The sequence below is a fragment of the Giraffa tippelskirchi genome, chromosome 2 (genome assembly GCF_054371585.1).
Source record: "Giraffa tippelskirchi isolate mGirTip1 chromosome 2, T2T-mGirTip1v1.2.pri, whole genome shotgun sequence".
NCBI lineage: Eukaryota > Metazoa > Chordata > Mammalia > Artiodactyla > Giraffidae > Giraffa > Giraffa tippelskirchi.
Window position 1 is genome coordinate 216862170 of NC_137276.1, and position 18236 is coordinate 216880405.

Consider the following 18236-nt stretch of genomic DNA (forward strand, 5'->3'; position numbering starts at 1 on the left):
ACAACGGACTGGCTCCAAATTGGGAATGGATTGCGTCAAGGCTGTATATTGTCACCCTGCTTATTTAACTTATATACAGAGTACATCATGAGAAATGCCTGGCTGGATGAAGCACAAGCTGGAATCAAGATTGCCAGGAGAAATATCAATAACCTCAGATACGCAGATGGCATCACCCTTATGGCAGAAAATGAAGAACTAAATAGCCTCTTGATGAAAGTGAAAGAGGAGAGTGACAAAGCTGGCTTAAAACTCATCATTCAAAAAACGAAGATCATGGCATTTGATCCCATCACTTCATGGGACCAAATAGATGGGGAAACAATGGACACGGTAACAAATTTTCTTTTCTTGAACTCTGAAATTACCACAGATGGTGACTGCAGCCATGAAATTAAAAGACACTTGCTCCTTGTAAGAAAAGCTATGGCCAACCTATAGAGCGTATTAAAATACGAGACATTACTATGCCAACAATGGTCCATGTAGTCAAAGCTACGGTTTTTCCAGTAGTCATTCATGCATATGAGAGTTGGACTATAAAGAAAGCTGAGTGCTGAAGAATTGATGCTTTTGAACTGTGGTGTTGGTGAAGACTCTTGAGAGTCCCTTGGACTGCAAGGAGATCCAACTAGTCCATCCTAAAGGAAATCAGTCCTGAATATTCATTGGAAGGACTGATGCTGAAGCTGAAGCTCCAATCCTTTGTCCACCTTATGCAAAGAACTGACTCATTGAAAAAGACCCTGATGCTGGGAAAGATTGAAGGCAGGAGGTGAAAGAAATGGCAGAGGATGAGATGCCTGGATGGCATCACTGACTTGATGAATATGAGTTTGAGCAAGCTCTGGGAGTTGGTGTGGACAGGGAAACCTGGCATGCTGAAGTCTGGCGTTACAAAGAGTTGGACATGACTAAGTGACTGAACTACTAAGTAATTGAACTAAGCTGAGTCAGACAAAATAATCCTCACAGAATTCTGAGTTAAGCTTTGGTCAATCTGTTTTCCTAGTATGGAAACAAATATCTGACACATTTTCCAAAAGAAACTTCAAGCGGTATAGTCTCTAAAGATTGTGCTGTGCTGATTAGGGGAAATTTGAAAAAATAATAATAATAATAAACAGAGAATTTTAATAGAGAACAGTAAAGGAATTGGACATATGCCTACCCCTACTATATCTTTTACTTTCAGTCTTGTGTTTCATAATGAACCTTTTACATCCTGAAGGATTTTATTTCTAGGTTAACATTAAACCTCCTTTGATTCTTAATTTTTCTTTCTTTCTGCATATCTATCAGTCATAGTTTTATATATTTTATTTTACTTTTTCTTTTAGTTAGAGAATAATTATTTTACAATATTGTTATAGCTTTTACCATATATCAACATGAATCAGCATTAGGTATACATGTGTCCCCTTCTTCTTGAACACTCCTTCCCACGTCCCTTCCCTTCCCACCCTTCTAGCCTGTAACAGAGCACTGGCTTTGGGTTCCCTGAATCATATGTAGAACTCCCACTGGCTATCTGTTTTCCACATGATAATGCCTATGATTTAATGCTATTCTCTTTTATCATCCCACCGTCTCCTTCCCACACCATGTCCAAAATGTCTGTGTCTCCTTTACTGCCCTGTAAGTAGGATTGTCGATGCTGTCTTTCTAGATTCCATGTATTTGTGTTAATATATCATATTTGTCTTTCTCTTTTTGATGTACTTCACTCTGTATAATAATTTCTAGGTTCATCCACTTCATTAGAACTGACTCAAATATGTTCCTTTCTATAGGTGACTAATATTCCATTGTGTATATGTACCAGAGCTTCCTTATCCATTCATCTGTCGATGGACATCTAAGTTGTTTCCATGCCCTACCTATTGTAAATAATGTTGCAATGAACATTGTGGTACAGAAGGGTTTTTCAATTCTGGCTTTCTCAGGGTATATGCCCAGTAGTGGGATTGATGGCTGTTATAGTAGCTTTATTCCTAGTTTTTTAAGGAATCTCCATACTGTTCTCATAGTGACTGTATCAATTTGCCTTCCAATCAACAGTGTAAGAGGGTTCCTTTTCTCCACAACCTCTCCAGCATTTACTGTTTCTAGACTTTTTGATGATGGCAATTTTGACTGGTGTGAAATGATACTACATTGTAGTTTTGATTTTCATTTCTCTAATAATGAGTGATGTTGAACATCTTTTAATGTGTTCATTAGCCATCTGTATGTCTTCTTGAAGAAATGTCTGTTTAAGATTCCTGTCCACATTTTGATGGGGTTTTTTTTGTATTAAACTCCACAAGCTACTTATATATTTTGGAGATTAATTCTTTATCAATTGTTTCATTTGCTATTAATTTCTCCTATTCTGAGAGTAGTCTCTTCACCTTGCTTATAGTTTCCTTCATTGTGCAAAAGCTTTTGCATTTAATTAGATCCCATTTGTTTATGTTTGTTTTTATTTCCATTATTCTAGAAGGTGGGTTGTAGAGGATGTTGCCGTGGTTTATGTCAGAGAGCATTCTGCCTATGCTTTCTTCTAAGAGTTTTATAGTTTCTGGTCTTGCATTTACACCTTTAATCCATTTTGAATTTACTTTTGTGTAGGTGTTAGGGAGTGTTCCAATGTCATCCCTTTACACATAGTTGAACAGTTTTCCCAGCATCACTTGTTGAAGAGACTCTTTTCTCCACTGTATATTTTTCCTCCTTTGTCAAAGATTAGGTACCCATAGATGTGAGGATTTATTTCTGGGCTTTCTGTCTTGTTCCATTGGTCTATATTTCTGTTTTTGTGCCAGAACCATACTGTCTTGATGACTGTAGCTTTGTAGTATAGTTTGAAGTCAGGAATGTTGATTAGTTTTGATCAATTCTTCTATTTAAATACCCTTTAAGCAGTCACTTAGGGCATCCCTGGTGGCTAGCAGTAAAGAATCTACCAGCAGTGTAGGAGATGCATGCAGGAGAAGCACGCAGGAGAAGCAGGTTTGATTTCCTGGGATAGGGAAGATAACCTGGAGAAGGAAATGACAACCCACACCAGTATTCTAGCTTGGGAAACTCCATGGGCAGAGGAACCTGGTGGGCTACATTCTATGGGGTCACAGAGTCAGACATGACTTAGCGGCTAAACAACAACTACAAAGCATTCGCTTTGCTCTGAATGCTAACTCACTTTAGCATTTTGTTGTGTTGTTGTTGTTTTCTTTTCAGTTGTGAATCTCCATAGACCTTAAACACACTCTTGCCCATGAAAATCAAGGACACTGGACACTGTTCTATTTCTCTACTTTGCAATCCTGGATCCCAGTAAATCCTTTTTCTGCCTAGGATGGAGGAAAGTAGGGAAGTATTACAGACACCAGAAAAACAATATGGCTAACAATTTGTTCTTTCTTAAATCAGCATGGGGTTGTTCTAAAATTATGTCTTCTCAAATTTGGAAACATATCTAGTACTTAGATTTCAGGTTGGAAATAGAAAACAAGAAGTTTACATATAGAAAAAAGAAATGAAAGAAACCTAAAAATGCAGAAATCAGCTCCAAGACCTCAGCCTTATTTCCAAGGTTAATTCCATTCTATTTAATTCTCACTTTATCCCTGTTACTCTCTAATACAGTTTTTGTGACAATGAGAACAATTTCCTTATTTTAGCTCATAAAGATAGAACATATTTACATTGACTTGCTCCTAATGAAAACATTTCATTTTCCTGAAAGCAATTAATAAATAAATTTCTGAGCACTGAATATGTGCCAGATCTTGTGTTAGGACATTAGAAATGAAATGTCTAAGCATTGCTAACCTTTCAATGTCAAGATTAACGTTGGATAATTGTCTTTAACTTTTCATATCTATATTATTCTTTCTCTTTCTCTTTGAATTTCACCCTAAGTGCTCAAATTATTTCCTTCTATTTCTTATATTTGTGACATCTAGTCATGAAAATATACTATAAGATGACATTACCTTTGTGTGTTCTAAAAATATTTAGTACTTTTATGGTACTTTAGTAATGTCTGTATATTATTTTACAATATCACTGTTGATTGCACTTTCTTTGCTGATCCCAGAGCTAAGCTGGTCAGATCCTGTTATTCCCATTTTATTCTTAAAGAAAATGTCTTACTATGATTAAATGGCTTTCTAGTGTAGTAGATAATTTGAACAAAATAATATTTATGTACTATTTGTTCTGACAAAACATCCCATGGCCTTATTTTAGTGTTTTATATATTTCCTTTTGAAAGTTGAAATTCTCAAAAGGCCACCTAACTGAACTGCTTGTGCTGTGTTCAGTCAAGTCCGACTCTTTGCAACTCCATGGACTGTAGCCCACCAGGCTCCTCTGCTCATGGGGATTCTCCAGGCAAGAATACAGGAGTGGGTTGTCATACCTTCCTCAACTGAACTCTCTACATTTCTATAAACATATAGAATTTTAATATATCTAATGTGGGGCTATGATTGGAAAATAAACCAAACTATAAAGAAAAAGACAGCAAAATAATCTAAATGTGACACTGGATAGAAGATAAAACACACACATACACATGCATACACTTATAGCTACATGATAGGGATCAACATGTGAATGTTACTGTGAATAAGCCTATCCTGATAAATATGGAAGCTTAGAGAAAATATACTCTCAAAAATAAACATATCATAAAGATTGACTCAAGAAGAAATAGAGTACCTGAATGGTTTCAATATCACAAATGCAATTTAAGTAGAAATAAAAAAAAAAATCTCTACACAAGTGATATGGTATAGAATGCATCACAGGAATATTCTACTATATATTAAATAACCAGAGTTCTAATATTATAGAAATGATCTCAGTTAACAGAAAACTGGAATTCATCTCATTTTATAAGGCATACATAATCTTAATACTAAAGCAATTTAAATAGATTGAAAAAATGCACATTGTTTTAGCAAATGTAGTCATATTATAAGTTAATTACTGAAAAATACATAAAAATTAATAATACATTATGAAAAGGCTTCATTTATCCCTTCAGTAAACTAAATGGCTAGCATTAGCAAAATGAACATGGAATTCTCACCTTGACATATTAAAATTATTTCAATAAATAAGAAAATATGTACATTTCAAAATTATTTTAATGTTTAAAATACCTTTCAAATTAAATGGTAGAGACATTTTTAATCTTAGTACAAGTAGGTATTAAACAGTTGGCACCATGATTAAGCATGAATTGTTTAAAGCATATATTTAAAATGGGGTAAAAAGAAAGATTTCAGCTTTTACCACTTTTATTAAGAAATCTATATAGTGAAAATATCTCTAACAATATGAAGGTGAAAAAAAAATTAACTTACAGATGTGGAAATGACAAAAAAAACTTGCAGAAAATATGATAGAATATCAGTTCAGTTCAGTTCAGTTGCTCAGTTATGTCCGACTCTTTGCGACTCCCATGAACTGCAACACGCTGGGTCTCCCTGTCCAATACCAACTCCCAGAGTTTACTCACGTCCATTGAGTCCGTGATGCCATCCAACCATCTCATCCTCTGTCATCCCCTTCTCCTCCTGCCCTCAATCTTTCCCAGCACCAGGGTCTTTTCAAATGAGTCAGCTCTTTGCATCAGGTGGCCAAAGTATTGGAGTTTCAGCTTTAATATCAGTCCTTCCAAAGAACACCCAGGACTGATCTCCTTTAGGATGGACTGACTGGACCTTCTTACAGTCCAAGGGGCTGTCAAGAGTCTCCTCCATCACCACAGTTCAAAAGCATCAATTCTTTGGCTCACAGATTTCATTGTAGTCCAACTCTCACATCCATACATGACTACTGGAAAAACCATACCCTTGACTAGACAGACCTTTGTTGACAAAGTAATGTCTCTGCTTTTTAATATGCAGATAAATTATTAGAATTTATAAAGTCATGTATAAAGATTTGTGTTTAAAAGTAAGTATAAACTTCAAGTGCATCCTCTAAAAATTAATGTAGCTAATGTAATTTAAATGAATAACTTTTAGATTTTTTTTTTTTAATAATAGGCCATAGGAAGAATCTGATAAAAATTGTTTGGCTAGTACTGATGAATATTTAATGAAATGTTGAACACTGGTCTCAACATTTTAAGATCTAGAGTTACGTGCCTAAGGACCTAGACACGTATGCTAGCTTAGAGATAGAAATATTTATCATCAAGGGTGAAACTACCTCCAAATTTTTTAGTAGCATTGAAATCAAATTTCCAACTTGGTTATATCACCTGGCACACTGATTCTAATATTCGTTTAGAGCAGGGGGTCTCAACTTTGGTACTATTGACATTTGAAGCCAGTTTAGCCTTTATTGCGGGATGCCATTCTGTGCATTGTTAGATATTTAGCAGGATCTCTGGTGTGTGTCCTCAAGTTGTCTTTCATGTCAATCAAACATGTCTGGAGACAACAACAAACATCCCACTGCGAGCAAAATCACCCCAACTGAGAATCATTGACCTAGGAGGATGAAAATACTGAAGATTGTTTTGGAAAAAAAAAAAAAATAGAAGGCTTTCTTTACCAGATTTTAGATTATAATGTTAAACTTTAGAGGTTAAGAATGTGTATTATATATCTGTGAGTCTATTTCTGTTTTGTTTATAAGTTCATTTGTATCATGTTTTTTAATATCTACATATAAGTGATATCACATGATACTTGCTTTCTCTCTCTGGCTTACTTCACTTCGTATAATAATCTTTAGGTGGTTACCAAAGGGGAAAGGAGCAGGGAGGGATAAATAAGGAGTTTGAGATTACTATATACACATTACTATATGTAAAATAGACAACCAATAAGGACCTACTGTATAGAACAAGGAATTATACTCAATATTTTGTAATAACCTATAGGGAAAAGAATCTGAAAAGATTACATAACTAAATACATAAGGGTATAACTGAATCACTTTTCTGTACACCAAAAACTAACACATTTTAATCAACTATTCTTTAGCTCTAAAAAATAAAATTATAAGTAAATGGAATAAAATATATTAAAAAATTGAGTGTCTAGTATAGCTCTACAGTAAGAAAATGATTATTCAGTAATTACTTATGAAACAATTAGTTGTTCATATGGGGAAAAATAAAATTTCAACCTTCACTCATGACCTGAAAAAAAAAATAAAAGAAAAGAATAGAGAAGTTAATGTAAAAGGAACATTATTAAACTTCAAAAAGCAGAATAAATGAATACTTTTTACTCCACAGTATATGTACTATACTTTGTCTAGGAAGTTATAGATGACAAATAGTAAAAAAAGAATATGGAAATAATTTATAGAAAGTGTTAGTCTCTTAGTCATATCCAATTCTTTGTGACCCCATGGACTGTATCTAGCCAGGCTCCTCTGTCCATGGGACTTTCCAGGCAAGAATACTGGAGTGGGTAGCCATTTCCATCTCCAGATCTTCCCGACCAACCAGGGGATGGAACCCAGGTCTCCTGCATTGCAGGCAAATTCTTTACCATCTGAGTCACCAGGGAAGCCCAAATAATTTATAGGATTGACTTACTCAATATAAACTATTATTTATTTAAAAATTAGAGTGAAATTATGGCCATCCTTTCCCAGAATAATACCCATAACCAACCAAGAATTTTTATCCCAAATATATAAACAGTATCTACGAGTCAATAAAAACTGTTATCAAATGGAAGTGGCTGAAAACATCAACATTTTTTTCACAGAAGAAAAAATGCAATTATACTAGAAACCTATGTAAAAAAGCTCAATCTCATGAATATCAGAGAGAACTTTAAATCCATAAAATACGATAGAGCATTCAACAACTTGATAATGATTAGAATTAAATTGTGTTGTTGTTGTTGAGTTGCTCAGTCACATCCAACTCTTTGTGACCCCATGGACTGCAGCATGCCGGGCTTCCCTGACCTCCACTTTCTCCTGGAGTCTGCCCATTTAAACTCATGTCCACTAAGTCAGTGATGCCAACCAACCATCTCATCCTCTGTCACCCTGTTCTCCTCCTGCCTTCAGTCTTTCCCAGCATCAGGGTCTTTTCCAATGAGTTGGCTTTTTGCATCAGTTGGCCAAAGTATTGGAGCTTACTTACTAAGTATATAAGTGTGTGAGACAGTGAAAGTCTTCATCCTACCACTAGTGGGAGTGTAATTGGTATATTCATGTAGGTATTTATCTTTTTGTTTTTTTTTCATTTCCAATAAAGATGAACATGCCCATTGGTGGATATTTTTTTGTGATTGTCATGAATACCCACTCTCTGAGATTCAAAGGAAATGTTCCTTAATATTAGCTATATATATATATACACACACATATGTATATATGTATATATATATATAAATTTTATCATTTCTTAAACCAAAGAGTTTCATTTTATCCAATTTTAACTTTATTTTACAATAAAAATATTCAAAGAATACATGAAAAAATACTGCTAATGAAATTGCTGTGGTATAGTTCTGCTGTTAACATGCAGTACATTTAAAATGTTCCAAATGTTTATTCCAGTAATTTTAACATAGTGGATATAAGACATCCTATTCAAAAGAAATTACAAATTCAATTTAAATATCCCAACTAATATCAAGTTACAGTGACAGTTCACTGAGTTTAACTCACTGTGTAATAGTCAGCTACTAGTCTGCTGTCACATTTTATAAAGAGTTCTGACAAGGCCACACATCCATAGTAATTCAATATAGTGGTATGTAATGTAAATGAACTGGAAAATTATACATTAGAAGCTATGTAATATCTAAATTAGGATGGATATATTAATATTCTCACTTTCGGTAGCCAGCAGCATTTTTGACTAGGTAATTACACATTTGATTATGTTTTTACATAAACTAGCATGATACCAAATTTAAAATAGGAAAAAAAAAGAATAAATATGTAGCAAAACTGAGTACAAATAGAAAGATATCCAACCTCCTTAGGGATATTTTCAGAGGATCATGATATTAAACATATATTTCCCAGTGTGTTATGATTTAAACAGTTAATGAAAACCAAATATATGTTTTTTTTCTTCGTGGTTTCTTGCATTGTTTTTAGTCTTAAAAAATATCTAGCCTTAAAATGTTCTCAACTTTCTACAGCATCAACATGTCTCTGGGACATGCTTTTTCACATAAATATCTATATATCTTTTCATACTGTTCATGGGATTCTCAAAGCAAGAATACTGGAATGGTTTGCCATTCCCTTCTCCATAAAGAAGGCTGATAGACAAAGAATTGATGCTTTTGAACTGTGGTGTTGAGAAGACTGCTGAGAGTCCCTTGGACAGCAAGATCAAACCAGTCAATCCTAAAGGAAATCAACTTTGAATATTCATTGGAAGGACTGTTGTGAAGCTGAAGCTCTAGTACTTTGGCCATCTGATGTGAAGAGTTGACTCATTTGAAAAGACCCTATGCTGGGAAAGATTGAGGGCAGGAGAAGAAAGGAGCAACAGAAGATGAAATTGTTGGATGGTTTCACTGACTCAATGGACATGAGTTTGAGCAAATTCAGGGAGATTGTAAAGGACAGGGAAGCCTGGCGTGCCGCAGTTCCTGGGATCATGGAGTCGGACATGACTTACTGACTGAACAACAACAGTCTCTCTCTCTGTCTCTCTGTCTGTCTCTCTCTATGCATATATAGTATTGTTTGTTGCTAAGCCATGCCTTATTCTTTCATGATTCCATAGACTGTAGCCCACCAGGCTCCTCTGCCTATAGGATTTCCCAGGCAAGAACACTGGAGTGGGTTAACATTTCTTCCTCTAGGTGATCTTCCCAACCCAGGGATTGAACATGAGTCTTCTGTTTGGAAAGTGGATTCTTTACCACTGAGCCACATGAGAAAAACAAAACAAAACACACACACACACACACACACACACACACACACACACATATATATTTATGGAATTCTTAACCAAGCTATCTGCTGCTGTGGGTGCTGCTAAGTTGCTTCAGTCGTGTCCTACTCTGTGCGACCCCATAGACGGCAGCCCATCAGGCTCACCTGTCCCTGGGATTCTCCAGGCAAGAACACAGGAGTGCGTTGCCATTTCCTTCTCCAATGCAGGAAAGTGAAAAGTGAAAGTGAAGTCGCTCAGTCGTGTCCGACTCTTTGCGGCCCAATGAATCGCAGCACTCTAGGGCTCCCTGTCCATCACCAACTCCCGGAGTCTACCCAAACTCATGTCCATCGAGTCGGTGATGCCATCCAGCCATCTCATCCTCTGTCGTCCCCTTCTTCTGCCCCCATTCCTTCCCAGCATCAGGGTCTTTTCCAATGAGTCAACTCTTCGCATGAGGTGGCCAAAGTATTGGAGTTTCAGCTTCAACATCAGTCCTTCCAATGAACACCCAGGACTGATCTCCTTTAGGATGGACTGGTTGAATCTCCTTGCAGTCCAAGGGACTCTCAAGAGTCTTCTCCAACACCACAGTTCAAAAGCATCAATTCTTCGGCGCTCAGCTTTCTTTATACTCCAACTCTCACATCCATACATGACTACTGGAAAAACCATAGCCTTGACTAGATGGACCTTTGTTGACAAAGTAATGTCTCTGCTTTTAAATATGCTGTCTAGGTTGGTCATAACTTTTCTTCCAAGGAGTAAGCGTCTTAATTTCATGGCTGCAATCACCATCTGCAGTGATTTTGGAGCCCAAAAAAATAAAGTCTGACACTGTTTCCACTGTTTCCCCATCTATTTGCCATGAAGTGATGGGACCGGATGCCATGATCTTAGTTTTCTGAATGTTGAGCTTTAAGCCAAATTTTTCACTCTCCTCTTTCACTTTCATCAAGAGGTTTTTTAGTTCTTCACTTTCTGCCATAAGGGTGATGTCATCTGCATGTCTGAGCTTATTGATATTTCTCCTGGCAATCTTGATTCCAGCTTGTGCTTCTTCCAGCCCAGCGTTTCGCATGATGTACTTTGCATATAATTTAAATAAGCAGGGTGACAATATACAGCCTTGGCATACTCCTTTTCCTATTTGGAACCAGTCTGTTGTTCATAATTTCACGTAAGTATAGCATTTCAATTTTTTGACAATCTATATATTTTAATTAATGTTTTCCTAGGGCCATAATATTTTAATTGCTCCTTTAACTAAAAACATTTTAGAATATCTTCTAAAACAACTGTTCTAGTTATTGAAGAAGCAACTTCTTGCCTCCATTAATCTCACATTCTATTGAAAGGAGGCAGAAATACAATTAATAAACAACCAAATATCAGAGAATAAACAGGTGGATTCGACAGATTAGATATTAAATGATTAGCTAGACTAGTAGTAAATGATGACCTTATTTAGGGGTCATGTAGATCTAATAGAGAAAGAAATGGCCACCCATTCCAGTATCTTGCCTGGGGAATCCCATGGACAGAGGAGTCTGGCAGGTTACAGTCCATGGGGTTGCAAGAGAGTAGGACACAACTTATTAACTAAACAACAATATTTATAACAACATTCCAGGAAAACTTTACAATTATGAAATTGATTTAGTGAGTCTATGGCAAGGATTTTAAAATGAAAATATGACAGCTGACTGGGGCAAAAATAGCATAGTGCAGTACAACATTGCACAACATACAATGAAAAAATCATTACACATAGAGTAAGTGATCTGAGAGTTCATTGGTGTGTTACAGGTGTGTGAAACTGCATATATTTGTGTGTGTTTACAAGTTTTGTGTGTTGGAAATACAACATAATATGTACTTCTTATCATTGATACAAGCCAAAACAGGTTTCACAAGCACTGATATATTGTAAACACACTTTCATAGAAATAGACTTTGGATAATAAATTCACTGAGTGCTTCCTATTTAATCCTTGCAATAGTATTAGGTTGTATTAGTATTTATTCTCTTTTCCCAGAGAAGGAAACTGAGGCACCAGACAGGTTAAATACTTTCCTAAGTGCAGTTTCAAAGTAACATTAAATTTGAATACATGCTCATATCAAGCATCCACATTTAAAATAGGGCTTGTAGAGCTGATTTTCATGAGCTAAAGCGATAACAACCATCTTTATATTTTGGAATTGTTGTTTTGCTTCTTTATTTCTCAATTTTTTATTCTCATAAGAATTGCTGCTGTATTTTGTCAATAAAATTGTGTACACATATAATTGTTTCCTTGGAAACATTTCTTGGATATATTTAAAGCCTCTGAAATATTTTGATAAAATGATATCTAGAAAGGTCACTGACAAACATGAGTGTCTTAAAGGTGGAGGCTCTCCTGCTCAAATCCATCTCTCTCACTAAACCAAGAGACTTGTGCTTCCTTGTACCATTGTTTTTTGTACAGCTCTTGACATGAACTTTGGCATTCTTCCCATCTTCACTCGTATTCACAGACCTATTATTTAGATTTCTAAGTATGATCAGTGAGCTCTAGTGAATTCCTTTCTACTTTTTTTTGCCATATTGCCTACAGGAAGTCAGGAGTTTTTTGTCTTGTTTTCTTTTCAACCTTGTTCAGTTGTTATTTTTCTTTAGCTTTTTCCTGATATAGAGAAAATGAAATAAATGAGTAGTGAGGCATGATATTGCCTTTGACTCATGATTGACACAGACAGGTCATGACCACGGTGACCACTGGTTTCTCTGGTAAAAAGAGATCTCGTAAAACAGAGTTGAACACATAGAGTTCAGGTGATTAAAACTATTTCCCTATGTCTCTGGGGCCATCTGATTTTCCCAAGCTCAAAAGATAGTTTATCCTTTGTAGTTAATGTATTTCTCATGTCAGGCAATTTTCAAGCTGACACTTTTGTTTGGTTCAGCTACCAGCCTTAAAAATAGAGTGAACTGAGCTGTGCTCTCTATTAACCCAAAGATATATGTCCTGTTAGAGAGTTTGCACAGAAGAAATGACAGCAAGTCTACTGGATGACCAAGGGATTTTATTGAAAGCAATATCTGGTGTGGGACCTGACACTATTGCTGTTGGATTGTAGAATATTTAGGATTTGGAGACATGGATGATGTTTCTTTAACTTCATTTGAATAATATCACTACAGTGTGCTGTGATGTTATCAGATATGACCCATAGAAAGGAAAAGCTCAAGAACTCATGATTAACCATTGTATATGTTTCGACAGCTTTGGAGAAGTCAGCTCATGAGATTGGGTATCCAGTGCTGAAATTCTAAGTTCTGTGGCATTGAACTGCCTAGAAAAGTTAAGGAGCAGTATGAAGTAATTATTTAGAGTCAGAGCATAGAGATGGGGTTATTTAAAATGTAGACACTGGCTCTGGAAGACTGCACAAAGAGTAGTGTTTTGAATGAGCTCAGATAGAGATTTCTGTAATACATGTCAACTGTGGCTGCAGGTATGTTTACTAGTCTGGGCTTATGTGGTCAAAACAGATCATTCACTTGGCTGGAAGTTTGTGTCTCTTTGACTAGGAACTCATCTGAAGCAGTTTACTTGAGTGATGAACATGGCCTTTCCATAGAGCTTGGACTTCTCAGTGCATGGTGGCTGGGTCCCAAGGGGGAAAAAAAAAAAAAGAGTAGAACATGCCAAGTCTTTTAAGTCTTGGCAAAGTCCCAGAATATTACATTTTCTGTTCTCTAAAAATTTCAATTATTCAATGGTGAATGGAAAGCACATACAAGAAAAGAAAAATTTGAATACAGTCATGAATAGATCCTTCCTACCATAGAAACCCACTTTTACATTAACTACATATCTATCATGTCCAGCAGTCATCATTCTTTCAGTTAAATGCTCTATTGACATTTCTTCAGATTCACTGATATTTTCTATGGCTGTATATTGATACAGTCTGTTGCCAAGTCTAATAAGTAAAATTTTTATTTCAGATATTGTCCTTTTCAATTCTAAGGTTTCCATTTGGTTCTCTTTTATCATTTCTATTATTTCACCAAGATCCCCCATATTTGCTATTATTATGTCTGTTTTTCTCTAATAAGTCCTTAAAACATTTGCTGTAAAACTTGTGTTAAAACTTACCTGTTAATTTTAATTCTTGAAATTCCAGGATACATATTGCTTGATACTTCTGTTTTTACAAATTATCACAGGCTGGGTGACTTAAAACAACTTGAATTTGTTATCTTACAGATCTATGGATCAGGAATATGACACACATCTCAGTAAGCTGCAATCAAGGTGTCTATGGGGCTGCATTTCTTTCCAGAGTTTCAAGGGAGAAATGGTTTCCGTGCATTTTTCCAGCTTTCAGAGGCTACCCCATTTCTTGGCTCATGGTCCTCTTCCTCCAACTTCAAAGCCAGAAAAGGCAATTTGAGCCTTCATATTGGATCACTTAAGACTTCTGTCTCTTGATTTCAAGGATCCTCATGATTACATTAGGCACCCTTGGATAATCCAGGATGATCTCTCTATTTAAAGGTCTTTTATTGGGAGCTTAATTCTTTATCCAAAAACTCAATTCCCAATATCTGTGTAATCGAACATTCACAGATTCTGCAGATACCTTTTTTTTTTTTTTTGGTGGACCCATCATTATTCTACTTACCCCAAAAACCCTGTAAAATTTTCATTTCATATATTGTCATTTATGGTTAGAAGTCCCATTTTGTCCTTTTATCTAGTTTTTATTTTTCTGCTGTTATTCCTATGATTTCTATTATTATGTCAGTCTTTATTTTATATACTTAAAACATTTATATGAATCATATTAATTCTCACTTGCTAATTTCAATTTTTTTATATGACCCATGATATACTTAAACAACATATTTTAATCAGGATTTCTATTTTTAGGGTGCCAGTAGGAGGTTTTGATTTTCACTAACAAGTACTCCTTAATATTTGCTTTGTTGTTGTTGTTCAATCTTTCAGTCTTGTTGAACTATTTGAGACAACATGGACTGCAGCATGCCAGGCTTCCCTGTTCTTCAACATTTCCTGGAGCTTGCTCAAACTCATGTCCATTGAATAAATTATGCCATACAACTATCTCATCACCTTCTCTTCCTGCCTTCAGTCTTTCCCAGAATCAGAGTCTTTTCTAATGAGTCAGCTCTTTGCATCAGGTGGCCAAAGGATTGGAGAGGCAGCTTCAGCATCAATCTTTTCAATGAATACTCAGGACTGATTTCTTTTAGGATTGACTGGTTTGATCTCCTTGCAGTCCAAGAGACTCTCAAGAGTCTACTCCAACAGCACAGTCCAAAAGCATCAATTCTTCCACACTCAGCCTTCTTTATGGTCCAACTCACATCCATGGGCTTCCCTTGTGGCTCAGCTGGTAAAGAATCCACCTACAATGTGGGAGACCTGGGTTTGATCCCTGGGTTGGGAAGATCCCCTGGAGAAGGGAAAGGCTACCTATTTCAATATTCTGGCCTGGAGAATGTCATGGACTTATATAGTCCATGGGGTCACAAAGAGTTGGGCATGACTGAGTGACTTTCACTTTCACTCTCACATCGATACATGACTACTGGAAAAACCATAGCTTTGACTACACAGACCTTTGTCAGCAATGTAATGCCTCTGCTTTTTAATATGCTGTCTAGGTTTGTCATAGTTTTTCTTCCAAGGAGCAAGCCTGTTTTAATTTCATGGCTGTAGTCACCATCTGCAGTGATTTTGGAGCCCAAGAAAATAAAGACTGGTATGGTTTCCATTGTTTCCCCATCTGTTTGTCATGAAGTTATGGGACTAGATGCCATGATCTTAGTTTTTGAATGTTGAGTTTTAAGTCTGCTGTTTCATTCTCCTCTTTCACTTTCATCAAGAGGCTCTTTAGTTCCTCTTCATATTCTGTCGTAAGGGTGGTATCATCTGCATAACTGAGGTTATTGATATTTCTCCTGGCAATCTTGATTCCAGCTTGTGCTTCATCCAGCCCGGCATTTCTCATGATGTACTCTGCATATAGGTTAAATAAGCAGGGTGACAATACAGCTTTGATGTAATCCTTTCCCAGTTTGGAACCAGTCTGTTGTTTCAAGTCCAGTTCTGACTGTTACTTCTTGACCTGCATACAGATTTCTCAGGAGGAAGGTAAGGTGTTCTGGTATTCCAGCTCTTTAAGAATTTCCCACAATTTGTTGTGATCCACACAGTCAAAGGCTTTAGTATAGTCAATGAAGCAGAAGTAGATGTTTTTCTGGAATTCTCTGCTTTTCCTATTGTCCAACAGATGTTGGCAATTTGATCTCAGGTTCCTGTGCCTTTTCTAAATCCAGTTTGAACAACTGGAAGTTCTCGGTTCATATACTGTTGAAGCCTAGCTTCAAGAATTTTGAGCATTGCTTTGCTAGCATGTGAAATGACTGCAAATGTGCAGCAATTTGAACATTCTTTGGCAGTGCCTTTCTTTGGATTTGGAATGAAAACTGACCTTTTCCAGTCCTGTGGCTTCTGCTCAGTTTTCCAAATTTGCTGGCATATTGGATGCAGCACTTTGACAGAATCATTTTAGGGTTTGAAATAGGTCAGCTGGAATTCCATCACCTCCACTAGCTTTGTTCATAGTGATGCTTCCTAAGATCCACTTGACTTCACATTTGAAGATGTCTGCCTCCAGGTGTGTGATCACATCATCATTGTTATCTGGGTCATGAAGATCTTTTTTGTATAGTTTTTCTGTGTATTCTTGCCACTTTTTCTTAATATTCTGCTTCTGTTAGGTCCATACTGTTTCTGTCTTTTATTGTGCCCCTCTTTGCTTGAAATATTCCCTTGGTATCTCTAATTTTCTTGAAGAGATCTCTAGTCTTTCCCATTCTATTCTTTCCCTCCATTTATTTGCATTGTTCACTTAGGAAGGGTTTCTTAGCTCTCCTTGTTATTCTTTGGAACTCTGCATCAGAGTTTTTCTCCTTTGCCTTTTACTTCTCTTCTTTTCTCAGCTGGTATTTATTTCTATTTATTTTGCCCATGACCCATGCAGGAAATTCATTCTGGAACATTTAAAACATGTCTTCAACCTTCTCTGATTATTGGTGTTACCATCAGATATTTTCTGAAGTTTGTCCTTGTTCTGACATTTCCAAACCCAACATATGTGCTCATCTATCTATAGCTCTTTCTATACATCTGGTCCACAGATTTTAATTTAGACTCTATGTTTCTGTCACTTAATTTCTGACACTGGAATGTCTGTTTTCTGGGCCAATTTTCAACCTCTGATTCATTAATTTAGATTGAGTGATTCATTAATTTAGATCAAGGGAGCAAGTATCTTAGATTGAGATGACAGGGCGAATTAATATCTTTGAGGTTCTGTCATTGTTTGTCACTTCTAGATGCTTCAAGATGGAAAATGAAGAGGTATGGAAAGGTTCAAAATACATGTGTATGGATTGCGTGTATGTGTTTCTGTCTTTAAGTGTGTTCCTTGTTTCCTTACAGTCTGGAGAAATTTTATCTTTCTCCTGAAAAAGAAAATTAGGGATCTAATAAGTCATTTCTGCCAAATTTGTTTTATTTATATTCTTTATCTATATCCTGCTAAAAGAGTCAACCCTCGACATGGTTAGTTATTTTTCTAATCCCCCAAATAGGATATTATTTGTATATGCTTTCTTAGTGTATAGATTTGAACTATGTTTTTGACTTTTGTATGTATGAGCACATTTGTATTATGTGGGGTGTGGATATGGATCTGGGTGAGTATATTTTAGAGGTTTATAAGGTATAATCTTTGGGTTTATTCTAGAGGATAAAATGTGTGATTTACCCCTGAGGACTCAATTAGCTACCTTTGTATGTCCCTATAGCACTCTATACTCTCTCCTACCAAGATTTGATTATCCTTATAAAGTAGTGGTTATTTGTCTATAATATTTATTTTCATTGTTCATTCTTATTCTGGAGCCTGGCACAAATAACATTTGCTGGGATAATGCTAATGAGCAATTAAATGTTTATTCAGAAAGAAATTTGATTTATGAAGAAATATTTATAAATATAACCTGGGTTAACAAAATTATAAACTTTGAAAGAAATTAATGTACTCTATATTTTTAATAGTTACCAAGGTTGGTAATGTTTAATTTTATTGCTTTTATGACATTACAGCCTCAACATTTGTAAACATCAATATGACATGCATCCTTTTGCATCTTGTCAAAGCTTATCACTACCCTTAATAAAATCATTCCTATTGACAATGTCGATATGAAGGATTTCTTTTAAAAAAATGAATACTTTCAAATTTGTCTTTGGAACTTATT